The sequence below is a fragment of the Pseudorca crassidens genome, chromosome 18, assembly GCF_039906515.1.
Source record: "Pseudorca crassidens isolate mPseCra1 chromosome 18, mPseCra1.hap1, whole genome shotgun sequence".
NCBI classification, from domain to species: domain Eukaryota; kingdom Metazoa; phylum Chordata; class Mammalia; order Artiodactyla; family Delphinidae; genus Pseudorca; species Pseudorca crassidens.
This window is the reverse complement of record NC_090313.1, coordinates 19,160,550-19,182,138: the sequence shown is the minus strand read 5'-3', so window position 1 is coordinate 19,182,138 and position 21,589 is coordinate 19,160,550. Positions and strand designations below refer to the sequence as shown.

General features: G+C 38.4%; 1 long non-coding RNA gene across 2 annotated transcripts in view; it reads right to left on the bottom strand.

The window, feature by feature from the left end:
* The window catches only part of LOC137210922 (uncharacterized), a 141,482-nt gene that overhangs the window by 94,276 nt on the left and 25,617 nt on the right, over window positions 1–21,589 (bottom strand). For both annotated transcript variants that reach the window (XR_010936803.1, XR_010936802.1), the window contains 2 exons: window positions 7,727–8,792; window positions 1,838–1,921 (listed from right to left, as the gene is read on the bottom strand). This is a non-coding gene — a long non-coding RNA (uncharacterized lncRNA). The remainder of the gene's footprint in view (window positions 1–1,837; window positions 1,922–7,726; window positions 8,793–21,589) is intronic.

The window sequence follows — 21,589 nt, the reverse complement described above, 5'->3', positions numbered from 1 at the left end:
TCTGGGAAAATAAATCTATGTAGGTTTTTAAATTACAGTATTAGGAGTCTTTTTATCATGTGCATGGTAATTAAAATTTATAAGTAGAACACACAAATCTTTTATACACTAAATCTGTCTACTTCACATGTAGCTACACAGGTCAATGCCTTCTAAATTTTTATGCTGGCAAATTTTCACTAACCCTGCTGAATTCCCTCCCTTATGCAAAATAATTTTTTATACTCCAGGGACAACTACTGTAGTTTATCAGAGGAATTCCTGACCTCCAAATCAAACTTAGGTTAAGCATGGGGTTTAAATTATCTGCAATTATTTCATATGGTCTGACATTATCAAAATGGTTTAAGGAACATATTTTAATCTACGATTTATCTCCCTTTTTGAAAAAGTTCTTCTGGTTACTCAGGCAAATAAAAATGTCTAATTTACTTAAGAAATGATTATCTCTTAGGGATAAGATTTGTAAATACAAACATTTTGAGATTACAGAAATTGTAGACATTTGTTTGTGAGAGAGGATTGTTGGGAGAATAGAAAAAGCATGAACTTTGGTTTGAGAACCCTATTCAAATTTGAGTTCTGTCCTTACTGGCAATTGATCTCCCTGAGTCTCAATGTTCTCATCTGTCAAATGGGACAATAATATAGACTTTGCAGATTTGATAGGCTTAAAAGAGCTGGGCAGTAAAGGAACAAGCACATGCTATTCAATGAATAATGATTCCTTTTTTGTCAATACCTATACCAGGAAAATGTGACAAGAAATTACTTGGATCCGCATACTTTTATTGGAGAGAAAGATTTCTTCTGGTTTCTGACTTAAATTCTTGGGAATACAATAATTTATCACTAGGGCTGGGAACATTCTAACTTTGTTTCATTATTTTTGTTTAGACAAACTCCAATTACAAAATTCTGATGCATTCAAGTCCAGTCATCTTGTATTGCCTGACACTGGCCGGCATGGCCCAAGACAAATCCGCTTACCAAATAAATAGTTCTAAGCAAATGAACCTGGCTGTGAGTCAACAGTCATCAGTTACTATAACAGCAAAAGCTAGAATTATAAGCTCACCTCTCACAACTCGCTACAACTATGGGTAGTAAAAAAAAGTCAAACAACCCTATGATTTGACATGCCAGAATTAATATACATAACCACATATCCCCAACTTCTCTGACATAAACAGTCACTAAGTTTAGTTGAGTTATAATTAGAGAGGCGTAGTGGTTAGCAGAGAAATCATTGTGCCAAAAGGCCAAAGACTGGGTTTTCAACCCATCCTCCAGCTCCTAGAGTCTGGATATGTTATTCAGAGTCTTTACTTTGCAATTTCTTTATACAATACCAACAACGCTACCTACCCTATCTTACACAGTTATTAAGAAGATAAATCATGAAAGCACTTTTAAAGTTCCAAATTGTTAAACAGAAATGTACAGCAGTTGATTTCAGTGAACTCAATGAAAATTTACTATAGAAAATATGTGCATCTATTTTCCTGCTACAAGAAAGAACAATATGATACTTGGCCTACATGGCCCAAATACCAGAAAGAACTCTATTTTGCCAAAAAGACAAATTTGCATAGGAATAAAATGAATATCTCCTTGTATGCACTGCCTAGTGAATTTATGCTTAAGAATAAACATGTTTAATCACAATGAAAGTAAGAATAAGGCAAAATAAACCTGTTTGAAAAAGAGTATAAGGTTTGCTACCAAAAAAGAATAAAAGTACAAAATGAACTGAAACAAATTTTGCCTTTTGCCAGGGACTGACTGTGGTTATTAGCACATCAAATCAGGAATATTTGATTCGAAAAGTACTCACCACAGTTTGCCTTGCCAGCAGTATCCAGGCTTTGAGTATGATAATCCAGACCATTTTGCTAGCAGCAAAATCAAAGACTTGATGCTGACAAAAAAAAAAAAAAAAAAGCTTAAACTTCAAAATCTGAGAAGCATTATACCTCAGAGTGAATTTATAACAATGTATTCATCCCATAAATGTTGAAATTCTGTAAATATACTTCTCAAATTGAAGAATAGCACTGTTAAAGCGAAAAACCACAGACCTAAAATGGTGTCACTTGTGCTAAAGCCCATGATGCTGAACCTACATTTAATACCTTACCCAACTGTAGTTTCGACCTTCCCCAGAAATGTAATCTTTTTTTTTTTTTTTTTTTTGCGGTACGCGGGCCTCTCACTGCTGTGGCTTCTTCCGTTGCGGAGCTCAGGCTCTGGACATGCAGGCTCAGCGGCCATGGCTCATGGGCCCAGCCGCTCCGCGCCACGCGGGATCCTCCCGGACCGGGGCACGAACCCGTGTTCCCTGCATCTGCAGGTGGACTCTCAACCACTGTGCCACCAGGGAAGCCCCTCAGAAATGCAATCTTAATTAACCAATCTGGAATTTTCTGGGCAGCACCAGTAAGGTAATCTGTCACATGGGCCCTCTCTATCTCCCCCCAGAGGAAGAAGAGGCAATCTGCATGATAAAACGCTTGCCCTTGGGTTCCCCTGAAAAGATTTCTTGCCCAAAATAACTTTGTTTTTTGTAATAGTGACTTCCTGCCCCACCCTCCTTTCTATAAATTCATTTTGTATAACCCTCAGAGCTCGCTTCTAGTTGTTAGACGGAATGCTGCCTGATTCATAAATCATTGAATAAAGTTAATTAGAACTTCAAATTTATTCCGTAGAATTTTGTTTTTTAACATCACTAATAGCTGTCCAGGAATAAATTTGATTTATAGTTAGGGAACTTTAAAAAGACATCCATTTCTACCCAAATTTACACCCAGTAAATTATTTCTTAGTTTCTCATATAGGCTAAATATAATAAAAGTCATTTTCCATAATTGAGTCCTTATATAAAGAGAATCTAAAAAAACAGAGTAGCCTTTAAATGTCTGTAAATAAAAGCCAGATCTCAGAGTATATTTAGGAAATTGAGAAAAAGGAAGAAGCTAAAATTTTTTGACCATTTGCTATGTGCCTGGCGCACTGCTTTGGATTTGGTAAACATTTCATCATTTCATTTAACCCTACCCCACGCCCACCCCCCAAAAAACAAAAACAAAAACAAAAAACTCTACAATCAACAAAGATCAGAGTTGCCAAGGTTATGGTTAGATGGAGGGATGAATAGGCAGAGCACAGAGGATTTTTAGGGCAATGAAAACACCCCATGTGATCCTACAGTAATAGATATATGTCATTACACATTTGTCCGATACCATAGATTGTACAACACCAAGAGCAAACCCTAAGGTAACCTATTGGCGACCAAGAAGAAACACAGAAGGCTACAAATAAGAAAAGAGTTTACTGTGGGGTCTTAGGAATCCCACTTCGGGAGACACAAATTCTGGTAAAACCAAAAGAGTGTTCCAGGGAAGAGAAAGAGTATTTTGTAAAAATAAGTATGGAACATATTAGAACTTACAAGATTCAGCAAAACCAATGTTTTACTCTGTGAAAATTCACAGCCTTAATAAATTTGTATTACTAAAAATGAAAATATTAATATGATAGTGGATATCCCCATCTTAGTAGAAATATTTTTGAAGTTTTACCACTAAACATGATGCTGTCTCCTGATTTGGTATATGTTTGTTCTGTTTCACTTCCATCACAACTGGATGCACTGCAATACAATTCTAACCCTAAGTACCAGGAGTTAGCATCAGACCCCACAAGTTTAAGGGCTTAAGCCTTCTCAGGACTGTGCTTGCATCAGATGCCAGCTGCATTTTAGGGGGTTGCCAGGCAACCTGGACTTCCAACTAACTGACTGTTAAGTTGGAGGGCTCCCATAACCCCCTCAGCTTTGATAATTCACTAGAATGACACAGAATTCAGGAGAGTTCTGTACTTAAAATTACAGCTTTGTTACAAAGGATACTCATAGGGTGAAGTACTGGAAGGGAATGCAGAGTCCCCATGCCACCTCCACATGGAGTCAGGGCATGTCACCCTCCAGGCACATTAATGTACTCTCCAGTCAGGAAGTTCCACAGAGCTTCTAATCAGGGTTTCATAACTTAGGCATGAATGATTAAGTCATTGACCATGTGATTGAACTCAATCTCCAGCTCCTCTCTGCTTCCTACATTGTCAGGCTACCTCAGAGTCCCCAACCCTTTAATCACGTGCTTGGTCTTGGTCGCGGACCAGACCCCATCCTGAAGCTACCTAGGGACCCACCGTGAGTCACTCCATTAGCATAACAAAGACACTCCTATCACTCAGGCAATTCCAAGGGTTTTTGCAGCTCTGTGCCAGGAACCTCAGACAAAAGACCAGATACGTTCCTTCTTTGTCTGTTTACTTTATTGATATACAATGTTTGATCATGTTAAGGAAGTTTCCCATATGAACCGATCAAGGTCACACAAGGAAAACAGGTGGCATACTGAAATTAGGGTAATTTTATTTTAACAAAGGGACTATTTATTAAGGTGAGGCTGGAGTATCAAGGAACCTCAAAGCCTATTTCAATAAAACTGGGATTATTCCAAGGATAGAAGGGACAAGGAAATGAAGCACTGTCCAGAACACAGAGGGAGAAAGTCATATAGAAAAGCCAACTTCGGGGTCGCAGGGACATTTTTCTGAGGCACACCAGTAGCTGGACGCATTGCTTCAGAGAGGAAAACAGGCACTAAATACTCTGACCTCAGTCTCTTCTCACTGCATGAGCTCCTCCTGAACCCAGCTAGACCCCAGAGATTGAAACAGCCCTTTGATGGACTCCATACAGGCCAGCCTCCTGGGGCAGAGAGCAGAGTGAAGAATGACCTGGGAGAGCAAATATAATATATCCAGCACACCGTGAAGAATGGGTGTAGAGTTTTATATTAAAGCTATCTCAATATCCACGGACAATGATCTTTTGGATTCACATTTGGTCTATTAAATACCGTCCAAGCTGCCTAAAACTGAGCCATCCTTAGACTTCTGGAAAGAAGCCTACTTGGTAATGATGTATTGTTTTCTCATGTGCTGCTGGATGCTACTAGGTAACTTTAAGATTTTTGCATCAATATGTGTGAACAAAAAAACCTTTGCATTTTTCTTATTGTTTCTAATACCTTCTATTTTCATAAATGAGGACTCATTAAAGTGTTTCCCAAACATGAATACAAAAAATATCAAAGAGAGGGGCTTCCCTGGTGACACAGTGGTTGAGAGTCCACCTGCTGATGCAGGGGACACGGGTTCGTGCCCCGGTCCGGGACGATCCCACATGCTGCAGAGCGGCTGGACCCGTGAGCCATGGCCGCTGAGCCTGCGCGTCCAGAGCCTGTGCTCCGCAACGGGAGAGGCCACAACAGTGATAGGCTCGCGTACCGCAAAAAAAAAAAATTTAAAAAAAAAATCAAAGAGGTGTAAACCCTAGTGTTCACCTTTAGCAATATAAAGACCCAAATCCTGGAAGCTTTTAAAACTCAGATTTTCCTTCCCCATCAACCATCCCTTTATGGGAAATGGTAAAGGGAGAGAGAGATTCTACAGGGACCACGGCTTTTTAAAATCACTCTCCTTACACTTATACACTTAATAATAAGCACCATTTAATAAGTAAATGGACAATGACATGTATTGATATAAAACCAGTTAAAATAGTGCAGCCTATTTCTCACTTAAAACCACTGCCACGTATACTTCTCCATTCTCTTTAAATGTACTTGCCCACCCTTTACTCTGGTGTATTATCAGGAATGTTAAAAAATACAACTAGCTTATAGATGAACATCAACTCTCTTAAATGTTCTGAGACTCTTCTTCCAAAAGACATGCACACACAGCAAAAGCCTAGGTGCTTATAATTCACTGTAGTTCAAATGCCAGGCTATATATTCTTGGTGTTAGTCAAACACCATGGAAATATTTAATGGTAAAGATAAACCAAGCATTTCTAGCCAGTCACTTTCAACTGAGATCAATACAGTGTAACGATGATTTAAGATGCTTCTGAGTTTACCTTAAGTAATTTTCCCTTCTCTCCTCTGAGATTGTAAATCTGACTAATTGCTTCACACTCTAGAACTGCTTCTTCTTGCTAAGTATAATTGCTATGTCTGGATTCTCCTACGCCCCAAGTAATTTTATGGAGGGCTTGCCTACTGATCTCATTACACTTCCAACTCTGATGCATCAGGCTCCATGCTGTTATTTACCTACGTCAGTATACTTGACACATTAAATCTAGGCCTTGTTAAATTTACCCCTTTAAGGCACAAATATCACAATTTAATATGGATTAAATTAACCCAATAGGCATTTTGCTTCCTCCACCATGGACTATACATTAGTTGATTTCACTCACCACTGAAACACCAATACCAATAATCAGGCTGTTTGTGAAATAGACAATTGGGGAAAAAAGCATTCTACAATAATTTTTGAAGTGAAAAAGTAAAAATAGTCTACCATGGCTTAATCAGCTCCTAATTATAAAAGTGTAACGCATGGCAGATAAAAAGGAACACAAGAGGATCCGAGGAGTAAAGAAGTAAAGAGTAATTGCCACGCAGAGCTAACATCCAATGGTAAAGCCAGTTATTTTGATACCAAAAAAGTCTGTCCTTTTAAATTCAGCCCTAACGAAGAAAGTCTATTTTTTCACTTAGACCAGATTATTTCAGTCCTGTTAAGAAAATCAATTCAATTTGATAAACTTGGGACTTCCCTGGTGGCGCAGTGGTTAAGAATCTGCCTGCCACTTCAGGGGACAGGGATTTGAGCCCTGGTCCAGGAAGATCCCACATGCCATGGAGCAACTAAGTCCGTGCGTCACAACTACTGGGCCTGCGCTCTAGAGGCCCTGAGCCACAACTACTGAGCCCACGAGCCACAACTACTGAAGCCCGTGTGCCTAGAGCCCGTGCTCTGCAACAAGGGAATCCACTGCAATGAGAAGCCCGTGCACCGCAACGAAGAGTAGCCCCAGCTCGCCACAACTAGAGAAATGCCCGCGCGCAGCAACGAAGACCCAACACAGGCAAAAATAAATAAATAAATTTTAGAAACTTTTTTGATAAACTTTTCTGTTGCTTTGTTCCTATGCTCACAGCTGGAGGGAGAGACAAGCCATTTCTTTAAAGTTTCTTAAGGTTATAACCCCCATGAAGGGTTGATCTTTTGACTGTTTTCTCTGAATAAAGCCTCCGAGCAAATTCACTTGAATCCACCCTGAGGCTTCACTCACCTGGAAGAGTCTAAGAACAAGTGTCCTCATCTTTCTTACTTTATCTTTGGAACATTTCTCTGCAGAAATGTGTTGATTTAGCTGCTGGAAACCCTCTAGAATACGGAGTGGAAAAGGGTTATGTCAGCTCTGAGATGTGAATGTTGACTACAGCACAGCCTTTTCCAGGGGAAATTACCCCTTCAATCAATGCTTTAGGACAGAGCATGGACATTTCGTTTTTTTCTGAAAAGAATTCTTAGATGCTAACAAAAGTGGACATTTATATCTTGGGTTGGTGTCCTTTTATAGGGGAAAATAAGCAGAAGATTTTGTAAGGATTTTCATAAATATAAAAAAGTCTGTCAGAAACAGTCTCCCGTTATGCACAGTAGGGAGGTTCCTTGATTGATGTGAAATCAGACAGTAAAGCACTTCATATCTATATTAATTCTCTATTAACTGAGTAACAAGTTACCCCTAAACTTAGTAACTTAAAGTAAAAAAATTTATGGATCTTACAGTTTTGGTGGCTCAGGAATTCGGGAGAGGCTCCACTGAGTGGTCTGGCTCTGCTTCTCTCAGGAGGGTGTACTGGCTGGGGCTGCAGAAATCTAACAGCTCGACTGGGGCTCAAGAATCCTCTTCTGAAACGACTGACTCACGTGACTGTCAGCGGAGGGCTCGCTCTCATATAGCTGTTGGCAGAAACCTTTTTCTGGTTTTCGACAGGGTTACTCAGTTCCTTGCCACATGGACCACTCCTCCGGCCTGCTTTAATGTCCTTGTGACGTAACAGCTGTTTTCCCCCAGAGTGAATCATCGAAGAAAGAGAGCAAAGATCACAATGCCTTTTGTCTCAGAAGTCACACATCATCTCTTCCACCATCTTCTAGTTTATTAGAAATAAATTACCAAGTCCAGTCCAGATTCAAGGGAGTAGAGTAAAAGGAGAGAATACTTTTTTGAACATTAGACAGATTTTAAACCACTGTAGTGTCCTTCTCACCTACTAATATTTTGGCAGCTAAAACAGTTATTGTACTGGTGGTGGACAGGTTTTAAGGTGGCTTCCATGACCCCACCTTCAGGTCTTCATGTCTTTGTATAATCCTCTTCCCTGAGTGTGGGCAAAACGGTGATTTGCTTCTAATCAGTTGAACGTGCGAAAGGCGATGGTAAATACATGATTACATAAGTGTAGCACCTCTCTTGCTAGGGTCTCTCACTGCCTATTACTGGTCAAAGAAGCAAGCTGACCTGAATTTTACTGCCATAAAGAAGTGAATTTTGCCATAATCTGAGTGATCCTGAAAGTAGACCGTTCTCCAGTTGAGCCTCCAGATGAGAATGAAGCCTTGGACAACACCTTAATTGCAGACTTGCCGAGGACCCAGCTAAGCCATTCCCGAACTTCTGTCCTACAGACACTTTGAGATAATGTGCGTTGCTTTAAGCCACTAGGTCTGTGGCAATTTGTTGTATAGGAAACCTAATCGAGTACAGAAGCCAGGAATCCCAAGTCTAACCTACATGTTGGTAGTGTAGAAATAAGTCACTCCACATCTCAGGGCCTCATTTTCCTCGTCTGTTAAAAAAAAAAAGAGAGAGAGAGAATAATTTTAGTAAAATCAAAGATGCGCCAACCATTTTATGTCATGAAACATTACATGAGAGGCCAATAGACAAAACAGCTAAAATAGATCTTTTCTTATCAAGTAGGAGAAGGGTCCTAAAATATCTACCCTCCCACTTTATAATCCAAGATTATATAGATTATATAATCCATATATATGAGGAACAGAGACTGAATATTTTTGGACTGGATCAGTTTTTTTTTTTTTTTTTTTTTTTTCCAGTACGCGGGCCTCTCACTGCTGTGGCCTCTCCCGCTGCGGAGCACAGGCTCCGGACGCGCAGGCTCACTGGCCATGGCTCACGGGCCCAGCCACTCCGTGGCATGTGGGATCTTCCCGGACTGGGGCACGAACCCGCATCCCCTGCATCGGCAGGCGGACTCTCAACCACTGCGCCACCAGGGAAGCCCAAGGACTGGATCACTTTTAAAGTGTCTGGATTCTTCTAGCTTAATCATGCCATGATTTTATGACAGCCTCAAAAGAGAAAGAAAAGTGGGGAGGAATTATACACACTTATTGACCAAGTGGACAAGGGAAACTCCAGGCATATAGTATAAAATTTATTTTACCACTAGATGCATAGCCCCTACCACTGCCCACCCTTTCCTGATTATGCCTATCTCTCTGAAGTATGTAGCAAACAAAAATATGGGAGTTCAATGTCATCATCTTTCATGATTTTGAGTTTCATATTCATTTAAAAACAAGTTGGGACTTTCCTGGTGGCGCAGTGGTTAAGAACCTGCCTGCCAATGCAGGGGACATGGGTTGGAGCCCTGGTCCGGGAAGATCCCACATGCCGTGGAGCAACTAAGCCCGTGAGCCACAACTACTGAGCCCACAGGCCTAGAGCCCATGCTCCACAACAAAAGAAGCCGCTGCAGTGAGAAGCCCATACACAGCAACTAGAGAAAAGCCCACACACACCAATGAAGACCCAATGCAGCCAAATAAATTAATTAATTAAAAATAAATAAATGAATAAAATTTAAAAATACAAAATAAAAACAAGTAAATCAAAAATCCACCCAAACTTAGCGGGAAGACATTAGTCAGGGGTGTGTGTGTGTGTGTGTGTGTGTGTGTGTGTGTGTGTGTGTGTGTGTGTGTGTGTGTGTGTGTGTGTGTGTGTGTGTGTGTGTGTGTGTGTGTGTGTGTGTGTGTGTGTGTGTGTGTGTGTATTGTTTGGCAAGCGGGATTGATAGCACAGTTAACAGTCTTACTAAATCTCACCATTGGCCCCAATTCTTCACACGTCCCTGTATTTACATCCTTTGCTTAGGGATTTTGCAATTCTTCTAAAAGGGGTTTATATTCACCTGCCCCTTACGTTTGAGCTTGGCCACGTAACTTGCTTTACCTAATGCCGTATGAGCAGAAGGGACAGTGTGCCAGTTCCAAGACTAGACCTTATGATAACACATCTTTTCTCTTCTTCTCTTGTGCCTCTGCCATTTCCATGTGAAAAACATTCTCTAACTAGCCAATTGTTCCAAGGGAAATGAAAGACATGTGAGCAGAGCCACCCCGGACAACCTACAGACCAGTGTTTAGAAGCAAAATTACTCAAGCTGTTCCAGCCCAAAAAAGAGCTGCTCACCTGAGCCAGCCTAAATCAGCCAAGCCTACTGACCTACAGATCTCTGCCAATAGCTGATTGCTGTTTTAAGTCATCAAGTGTTGGGGTAGTTTGTTACATAGCATTATTGGTGTATAACTCAGTATACACTGAGCAGAGTTGTTAGGGAAAAGTCTGTCTCTCTCTCTCATAAAGCTTCTCAAAATACACTATATACTTTCCCTTACATGTGCTAATTTAAACCTCTTAACAGCTTTACTACTGAAAGTGTCTATCTGCCTAACTGGTGACTCTATACCAGAGAAGAAAGGGTTGATAAAGTTGTTCGGTAATGGAAAAATGTCGATTTTTAAAACCATGAAAGGCCAAAGAAAACATAAAATTGTTATTATAATATACAGAATTATCAGTAAGATATTCTAAACAGCTATCTTTAATTGTACAAAAATACTGCTATCAAACAGGTTTTAAGGATATGAAACTTGTTGTTATGATACACATTTATCATTGTCATGCTTTCTTGGTGGGTTGACCCTTTTATCATTATGTAAAGTTCCTCTCTGTCTCTGGAAATTTTCTTTGCTCTGAAGTCTATTTTATCTGATATTAATATAGCCACTCCTGGTTTCTTTTGATTAACATTTGCATGATATATATTTTCCCATTGTTTAACATTCGATTTACCTATCTCATTATATTTGAAGAGAATTTCTTGTAGACAAAATATAGTTTGATAATTTTTTACTTGCTCTGTCAAATTCTGTTTTTTAACATGTATTTAGACCATTTATATTTAGTGAAATTATTGATACGTTAGGGTTTATGATTCCATTTTATTTTTTGATTTTCTGTTTATTTTCTCTCTTTTCTTTTTCCTGCCTTCCTGTGTCTTACCCGAACATATTTTAGAATTCCACGTTGATTTATCTATAGTGTTTTTTAACGTATCTGCCACATTCTTTTTAACAGCTGCATAAAAATTCCATTGTATGGATGAACCTTAATTTATTTAATCAGCTCCTGGCTCATTCATTCTTCACAAACATAGCCTCTCCGAATTGATCTGATATTTCTAATTCTAGACCTTTTTCAACTATGATACTCACTATATCAAGGAGTTTTTTTCTAAAATAGTATTTACAGCTTATTTTTACCAATAAGAGTAGTGATATTATTGAAAAAGTTACCACCTCCTTGGGCCTCATTTTCTCGTGTGCAACATAACATGTACGAATACACGTGTATTTTCTCAGGCTATACTGGTTGTAAAATCAAAATAAAATAATACTAATAGAATACAGATTGTTTTGTCCCTGACAACAGCCTCTATAATGGGACTTCTGAAACACTCCCCACACATATTTTTCTAAGTGGCCCTGAGCATACCTCTTGTGTCCTTTAACACAGCCCTATCTACAATATTGTGACAGAACTATTTTTGTCTTGTATTTTAGCTCAAGTTTCCTGAATTGATGTGGCAGATATATCTGATGCCCATTGGGCGATCTGAGGGAGTCTTAATACTGCTAGTGCAATTTCTCCTAAAGAGATTTTTCTGTGCAATGTCATCACACTGTGTTGGAGATTTTTTGGTATTAGAAATAGAATTACTATGTTCTGGTTGAGGAATTTGATTTATGTTTTTAAGGATGTCTATGGAGTACAAAATTCAGCAATTTTTTATTACCGAGCTCACTTGAAGAGTATAGACCTCAAATGGTTTATGATCCACCAATTAATCAATTTAACTATCATAGTTTCTATACCTTAAACTATGTGTTGGATGGTCACAATTAAAATTTCCCATACCGTTGTTTTTATTCAATATAGCAGGCATATGAGAATCAGATACATAATTGGCCAAATCAATCAGTCAGCAATCATCAGCTAAGATATGTAGAAAATACTGACTCATTCAAATAGCAGTGGATTCAATGGTCCTGTATTACAGTTTGACTCTATCATCAAAAAAGCAGCAGATACATTATTACATTTCCTTTAAATTGGTGAGCAGTCAGTATTCAAACTGTTAAATAAGGTGTTAACACTCTAACTCAAAACTCTTCAGCTTTAGGGCATTGAATTGATTCTTCTAACAGTGTAAAAGATTTTTTCCAGTAATTTTCTATTCCATTACCACATGTGATGCACAATAGTACAGCTACACATCAAGTTTCCGGCCGATTTTTTTTTTTTTTTTTTTTTGCAGTCCGCGGGCGTCTCCCGTTGCGGAGCACAGGCTCCGGACGCGCAGGCTCAGTGGCCATGGCTCACAGGCCCCCAGCCACTCCGTGGCATGTGGGATCTTCCCAGACCGAGGCATGAACCCTTGTCCCCTGCATCGGCAGGCGGACTCTCAACCACTGCACCACCAGGGAAGCCCTGGGCTGATAGGTTTTTTACTGAGTATTTACAGAGACTATCATCCCAGGTTGTAAGGATCAGCACATCATGCAGATCTTTTCGAATTTATCATTATGACTTTTCCTGCAAGAGGCAGAACCATCTTAACAATGAGAAAACCTGAGCAAATGGTGACCTTTCGACTCAGAGGATCAGCAGTCAAAGTCAGACTTCTTAACTAAGAACTCCATTGTGCCATGCATCGTCAAGCCTCATCAAGCCTCGTCAGGTTGTCTTTACTGCTCCAGTCTGAGAGAACAAGGAATCTCCCAGAAACTTACGTTTTACAGCAATTTGCATTATCATAATGCCTGGCAGGAAGAAATAGCAGCTTTCTAGTGACATATTATTTATTGGTTTAAAACCAGTCGTACAATGTGCAGGTAACATTTCACTCTAGACATCATTCAGACTTTCTTATAATGGTTACATGTGTCAGCTCCAGGATGGAGTCAGGCAGTCTGGTTTAAAATTCTGCCTTGGTAAGTTTTAGGTGTTTGAATTTAGGCAAGTTCCTTATTTATTAGACCTCAGTTTCTTCACCTGTAAAATGGGGCTAGATTTTTCATTTGTTTGTTTGAGTTCATTTATTTTGGTCCCAAGTCTTTTATATTAGAAGTTTTCCTTGGAAATCTGATGACTGCTACCTGAGTTCATGTTTGTGAGGTATGTTGGGTGGGGGTGGTTATTGAGTGGTGAACTTCTAAAGGGGGTGAAAAGACAGGGAGCTGAATTTTTCATTGAGGGAAACTCTAATGTCAGCACCTGTATTGTTTCTTGGGCTTAGTTCCCTAAAAAGGAATCCTCTGATTTTCTGCCTGGGAGGGTATAAATCTGGTTCTCAGAATCTGAGGAGTGCAGTCGGTGAAGGAACACCCTGATAAGCAGTTCACCAAGTCAGACTCAGTCCCCTTCTTTTTAGGACAGGACCTTATCCCCACAATCAGCTGTGCCGACCTCTACAGAAAGTCAACTCTAGTTTTGATACCAACCCCCACATACTTGAGAAATGACTAAATAAGATAATTTGCATAAAGAATTTAGTACAATTCTTAGCACTTACTTGGGGCACAATAAAGTTAAATATTATTATTGTTATTATATCTATAAACTGATATACTGTCAGACTTGCTAGTACACTTGCATAATAATTGCACCAGAACATGTGCTTAAAGATTACTTGAAGAATGAGGAGAAGAGAAAAAGAAAACTATTCTAGTGCTAAAAGTTATGCAAGATCTCTTGTTTTATTTCCTTGGGTATTGACGTTATACAAATATAATACTCAAGAGTCCACATCATCTATGAAAGAATACAGAACAGTCATTCCAAAATAGACTGGTAATTCTAGGAAGTGAATCTGTACAATAAGAACTAAAGGAAGCTTTAGAGACAAACATTTAAATCTTCATTCTCGAGTTAACAGTTTTTTCCAGAAGTGCATCTTTTTATTTTAGTCTTTAAAATAGAATGTATCTTACTAAATGTGCTTTATTTCTCCTCTCTACATGCCATTATATTTGCTTACTGAGACACTTCCTGGGTTTGAGAAATAAAACATACACATTGCTTTCCATAGTTCAAAACCACGTTGTCTCTTTAAATTAACACCCATTTCTCCAGCAGAGGGAGCAAATAAGTTTTTGCATTTTCATTTCTACCAAATAGAACTTCTGTGAATTCCAATGTGCTATCGGATAAAATGTGTTGAACAAGAGACTATATTGAAGAACAAATTTGTAATGAAAATGTATCAACTAATCTTGATAGCATATATTAAATGCTTAAAAAACACTTGTGTGTAAATCCTAAGATTTCTTTTTTCTAGAAGCACTACATCTGTGAAGATTTAATTCAAAACATTAGCCAAACAAAGAAAAAATGTTTTTAAGCTCTTCAAATACTAAAGTATACGTAGTGCATTTTTAACAGTAATCTGCTCTAGAGTTTTTTGGCTTTGTTGGGTTTTTTAAACCCGCCTTTTAGAAAGCTAGTAGTAGTACAAACATGCCACATAAACAATGGAAAAAAATCGTTACACAGTCTGAGATAAGCTGTTTGTGAATCAATTGTGTAATATGAAATTCACATTGGAATATCATGATCTAATTATTTAGGCCTCAAAATCACAATTTTTACGTTGTGATTTCTCATATTTAATATCAAATCATTTGAATAATTTTAAATGGCTTAAAATTTTGATTTAATAAAATAAAAATTCTTTAGTGAGTTTTTAAAATCCTATCTTACCTAGTTTTTCTTTCATAGTCTTAGAAATAATAAATTAATAGTCTTTCAAATTAATGACCATTCATTCTGAGCAATCCTAATGAGACCCAAAATTTTATTACAGACTTTGAGCAAGGAGAACATTTTTTATGCGTACCTATTGCATTTAGCATTTATGAATTCTTAATATGTGTCCTGGAACTAGGACTGATAGGTTGGATTTCTTGAGTCAACTGATCCATGTATTTTATATATATATATATAATCATTTACAAATCATTTTTAAGGATAATTTTCTAACTTGATTTTGTTTCTTTCATTGATGTGGAGGCACCCGGAAACCTTAAGAAAGTTGCGTACAGTTGCTAAGATGTACATATTTAACCATAGCAACTCAGATGCAAGCAGCCTGGAACACTGGTAGTGCTTCTGACTTCAAGTTTAATTACAAAGATGGGGGACAGGTTAAATATTCCAGTCTGACACCATCCCTCAACATGACAGAATGTACTTGCTACAGTAGAAAATGGTTACCTTCCGTGAAAAGGTTGGTGTTTATTCACCAGGACCCTAGTTCCTGACAGCTCCTCAGAGATGACTTCCATTTGCTTGTTACACTGCATATGAAAGACAATGCCTTCTTCCCCAATCCTAAATACCTATAGGAATCTGGTGATGATTTCAGTGATTTTACTGTAAAGTCCTTTGCCTCATAACTGCCGTCTCCAAAGTGCTGAAGAAAATATACAAGGCAAAAAAAAATGATTTTTTGCTCACTGAGTGTCACCTGTCTGCCTCTAGTCCAAACTAGAATTCTCTCTCCTTCACCAACATGTCAATACAATCACCAAATACTTTGTTTCTACCTCCAAAAGTCCCCTGAATCTGTCTGCTGCTTTCTCCTTTCCTACTGCGCTGCCCTTGCCAGGGATACTGTGTCTTAAACTTGGGCCCAATGGCCTCCAGACCTGCTCATTCCAGGTCAGTCTGCACACTGCAGCCAAATTCGTGTCATTAAAATCCAAATCCTATTATGGTAAGCCCCTTTTCACTCCCAGTTTCTATTTGTCCTTAGTACAAAGTCTAAACTTCTTCAGTGGCTTACAAGAATGTTAACTATTTGAACCTGCCTGATTTTCCAGTTCTTTCTGGTGTTACTCCATGTCATAGGCAAACTGATTGGTTATTTCAATCTTAGGTCTTCTTATCAACTTTATCAACACTTTCCCTAAGTCAAGGTTTCTCAAACTTGGCACTATTGACATTTTGGGTTGGCCTTGTTCTTTGTTGTGGGAACTGTCCTGCGCATGGTAGGACGTGTACCAGCATCGTTGGCCTCAACCCATCTGATGGCAGTGGCACCCAGCCTCCAGACAACCAAAAATGTCTCCAGATCTTGCCAAATGTCCCCTGGGAGCCAACATCATCTCCTGTTGAGAATCATTGCCCTGGTGAACTAACCCAATCCATGATTTTATATATCAAATACGACAAGAGTTTTATAAGCTAGATCTCTTTCCTCCTTCTTTTCCACTCCCTCTCATTTTCTGTCTTTCCCTTTCTGCCACCTCCCTTTCCCTCTCCCTTTACCCCTCCTTCACCCTCTTTCTCTCTCATAGCAGTCCAGGGGTGAAGTTGTCCAACTCCAGTATTGTTGGGGACCCAGTTTTGGTTTTGGTTTTGTTTTCTGGCTTTATCAAATTAAGAATTTTTTCCTCATCCACAAGGCTTAAGATGACTCACTACCATCGTGTCCACATTCTAGCCAACAAGAAGATAAAAACCAGAAGTGAGTGAGCTTTTTCCTTTTAAGGGTGTAACCTAAATGCATACATCACTTCTACTAGCTTCAAAGAAGGCTGAGAAATGTAAAACTCAAGTTTCCATTGGAAAAATAATAATATTAATAAAAATAAACAAATAAATGAATAAAGAATCAAAGTGGGAAGAATGCATATCTGGGAACAACCAGCAGTTTTTGCCACCATGTGCCTCCTTGATCACCGAAATAGCAGATGTTCATCTTTCTTTTCTTAAAAAAATGCATTCACATTTTGCCCAAGGAAAACAACCACAAAATTCCAGCCAGTTCCTGCACCCATATCAAAGTCCAGGGTCTCTGAGGGATAGCTTTCTCCATAATCTCCTTATGTTGCTTCTCCTGATCAGGAAACTATGAAGTAAAAGAAAAGTACTGTGTTCCCCATCGCTATAGACACACACATGCTTACAAACTCAATACCTGATCATGTCATAGAAACAGGAGAACAGTAGTTTTTAAAATAATAATTTAATAAGAACTTTCCTCCAAAAGAGGGAAGAATAGGAAATGCAGAGTAATCTCTGGTCCATCGGAACTATCAACTCCTGCTGGGCAGAAACTGGGAAGACTCCTGCCCAGACAGTGACTCAGCTTCTGAGTCAATTCCATCTGGCAGCCCCTGATTCCTGTACCCCTAATTCTACTTCCAAAAATTTCTTCTGTCTTTTTATTATCTATGGTCCCATCAAAGTGGGAAGGAAAGGAAAGTCTGCCCTTCCGAGGGACTACACTTTTGCAGCCTTATTCCTGCTAGTGAAGGTTTGGGTTCCTGAGGGTCTCCTCAGAGCTGAAGTAAATCACAGGCTTTCTAGGTCAGGCTTATGGTTTCTTTGATTATAGTAAATTTCTGGCGCTAGTCTCCATTAGAAAGACTTCTAGAAGTTTTGAGTCTGAAGACTTTTACTTACTGGCCTCTTGGCCCTTCCAATTTCCCTCTTCTCTCAACTTAATTGTGGCTTCCCTTAGAATTTGAAAGAACAGGCTTTAGAAAGAAGGCAATCTCTATAATCTGATCTTTGTTGTTGACAGACAGAAATATATAACAGGAGAAAATCTTGGGGTCACAGTCTTATTTCCTACTAAAGCTACCTCCTCAGAGCCACCCTCTGTAACTGCTTTAATTTGGGGTAAGATGTAGTTAGTTGGTTTTTTCAGCTCTGCAGAGTCCAAATTACTAGACCCTCATTCAACATAGATCACAAGATTCTCGTGGATAGTTTTTCTACCTTCACCACCATGTAACACTGAGTATGACTCTTAGCAAGTGTTCAGTAACTGTTTTTCAGTGAACTTTAAAAGTTGGCTAACTACATAAAACCTGTGAGAAGGGTCAAATAAGAGGCAGGCTTGGTGAGGCATGTTTAAAGGAGAGATCACTGTGGCTGTAATTGCTACAAAAATCCTATGGAGGGGTAGGTTTTATGGAGAACTTTCCATCCCACTGACTTTTTTTTTTTAATTCAAATATGTCACATAATTTTCAGATCAATCCCATGAAATAGATAATACATTGCCAGTTTACAAAGGACAAAAGCTGAACTTCAAAGCTTCCTTCTGTTAAAAAACAAAATTCAACTGAGTAAAATTTAACGATCTTGTTGGCTTTATTCAGTAATTCATGAACCAGGCAGTATCCAATCTAGCAAATAGAAAGGAGGTCTAAGGAGCTGTACAAAGTAAAGGACTTTATAGGCAGAGGGAGCTGGAACAAGGAAGTTATACTTGGCAGAAAAAGTGGGTTGATTATTGCAGGTTACTTTCCTGTAGGGGATGGCAGGGGTCTACCAGGCAGGTGACCTAACTAGTGCTGATAAGGTGATCCCCAATTGATGGCTTTAAGATTCTATTTCTGGGAGATCCAAAATTATAAAGTTAAGTCTTGGTTTGGTGACATGGGGCTTAGCATAAGTGACTCCATTTTGGTCCTATTGTCTTACACTTCCTACTGTTGCACAACTAGCAAGAGGGAGAGCTTGGTCAAACCCACTTCTTCCAAATTTCAAAATCTTTGCTCTTCTCATTCTCTAGAACTGCCTCTTGTGTGATTCTAGGCCAAGGAGAGGTGGGGAAGAGTATTCGAAACAGAGAGACAAGTCATGAGCAAATGGTGCCAAAGGAAGAAAAAAAAGAATGTTTAGAAAACAATTAGGTGTGTGTGTGTGTGTGTGTGTATATATATATATATATATATATATATATATATATATATATATATATGCCTGGATTGGGGGAAAAGAGTGATTTTGTACAGAAAAGAAGAAACTAATGACAGATTAAACTGAAAAGACCCTGACAGGAAAAAGTATTGATATTTTGAGTATTTGATGACTAAGTCTCCTTGAATGAGACTCCATTTTGCTGAATTCCAAAACAAAGCAAGTTGTGCTATAACAAGTCTGCATTTTATGGGTAGATATTTTAATGCTTGCCTTCTTATTTTTATGAGATAATTATTGTTTGATTATGTGGAATAATGGTGTGTTGTTTTCACAATTTTGAAGGAAAAAAGTTGAAATTTCCTTTCTTTTACAAATATAATTCATGCTGTTTAATATTTATCTCCTTCACTCATCTTATTGTCACTGCCACAAATAACAATGAAGTAAATAACGTTTTTCATTTTCCTTGAACAATTGTTTAGGAAAAGTTACTTTAATCTTAGAGGATGGAATGATGGCTTTTTTTTCTTCTGAATGCTTTTATCTCACATAGGAAATACAAAAGATGCACAAATGAGTTGATTATCTTGGTACCCATTTTAGCAAGCTGGTTTCATGATCAGGAAATTCATTGTCAAAGAGGAGTTTCAAAAGAAAAATTAGGGCATTCGAGTGTCACTTAATTAGATAAATGGATCTCGGTAATTAGACTTTTTTTGGAAAGATAATGTATTTGTCAGACGTATTTAGGCACGTTTATTTAATAAATATCCCCAGGAGATGTTAGTCCCTCTTGTATTTAATCCTGATGCGTTTCTAAACATATCCTGAGGATATTAGGGAATTTCCTGCTCTGTTAGTGGGCTGCTCCAAAGTTTCTCTTAGTTTCAGAAATCACAGAGATCTCATCCCAACCTTAAATGACTATTTAAGGAATACTGACTAGAATAGGTGATTAGCAATGGGAAATAGTTTGTGTAATTGAAATTTATCTTGGGCCAAAGGAGACAGAGAAGGGAGAGAGGAAAGGCTGAAGGGTCTAACAGTTTCTTACTTGATACTGGATATGTTTGCTCTTAAATCAGTACTATTATCTGGCTCAACTGAATCTCCCTTTTAACCTACAGACTTTTTTATACTAGCTCAGGTAGGCAAGGCAATTTCATCATGCATTCAGAGTGAACCAGTCACCATAAACCAGAAAAAGTCCTGGAATTTATAAAACAGAATGTATTGATATCATCACCAATCAATCAGCACATAGGCACATGTGGCACTTTTCAGAGGAACATCAATTGTCTATCAACAACATATAAAACAAACAAATGTGTTTTGGTTTTTGTCTACACATATTTATAATTCCAATTACAGAGCTAAATTTTGACCACCGTAGTGATAATAAAGAATTTATATGTTCTAAAAATGGAAAAGAAAATACAAGAATCTAATAAAGTTTATTATAAGTGTGGATGGTTACTTTGTTGAGAATAAGTTGAGATTAGAAGCAAATAATATCAAATTCAGAACAAGACAATGTGTGCAAAATTACCTGAAGCAGTTTAAAGCCTTCACAAACGTGAATTAAATGTCTTACATCTTGCTGAGGTCTGAACAGGCACATATGAATAGACAAAATAATATATTTGAAGAACTGTCATTACTTTTATTTCTCAAATTCAATCAGATTGGCCCTTCAATGATCATTCTGCTAAGCTGTGAGGTAGAACACAAAATTTCTCTAGCAACTGAAGTAATAAAAAGACCAATTCAAAAGTTTTTCTTATGTGCTGCCATTGAGATAATCTGAAGGGAAAGTACAAGCTAAAAGGACTCGAGTTGGGATTCTCCCAGCAAAATGCAGGAATGGAGGTGGCAGATTGCAGACAACCTGGAGAAATGGAAAAAGTAGAAGCTCGGGCTTATGTCAGAGCTTTTTAAATCCACCTCCCCATATACAGGCCATGACTTTGGTTAAATTTTAATTTCTTACAGCCTCAGTTTCTTTTTTTGTTTGTTTTTAATATTTATTTATCTATCTATCTATCTATTTTGGCTGCACCGGGTCTTGGTAGCGGCATGCGGTATCTTTTAGTTGCAGCATGCGGACTCGTAGTTGCGGCACGCGTGCGGGATCGAACGCAGGCCCCCTGCATTGGGAGCTCGGAGTCTTACCCACTGGACCACCAGGGAAGTTCCACAGCCTCAGTTTCATAATCTCTGAAGTAATGATGATAATGTCTCAGGAGAGATAATGAGACAAAGACGTGAACAAATTTGCATAAAAGTGCTTAACATAGTTCCTTACACATGATAGACATTTAAAAAATATATGATATTCCTTCTCCAAACAAATGAAACAGGAAGATCCTGTTCTTATAATACAATTGGAAAACTACAAAACCAAAGTGATGTTGTGGCCCACAGAGAACAAAATTAGCATTTGTCCCCTTTGTTAGTAATGAAAGTGAAGACATTGTAACTCAGGGTTTATTTCTATATAATGGGGGCTCACCCTCTGGTTATCAGGTTAATATTACATATCATTATAAAAGT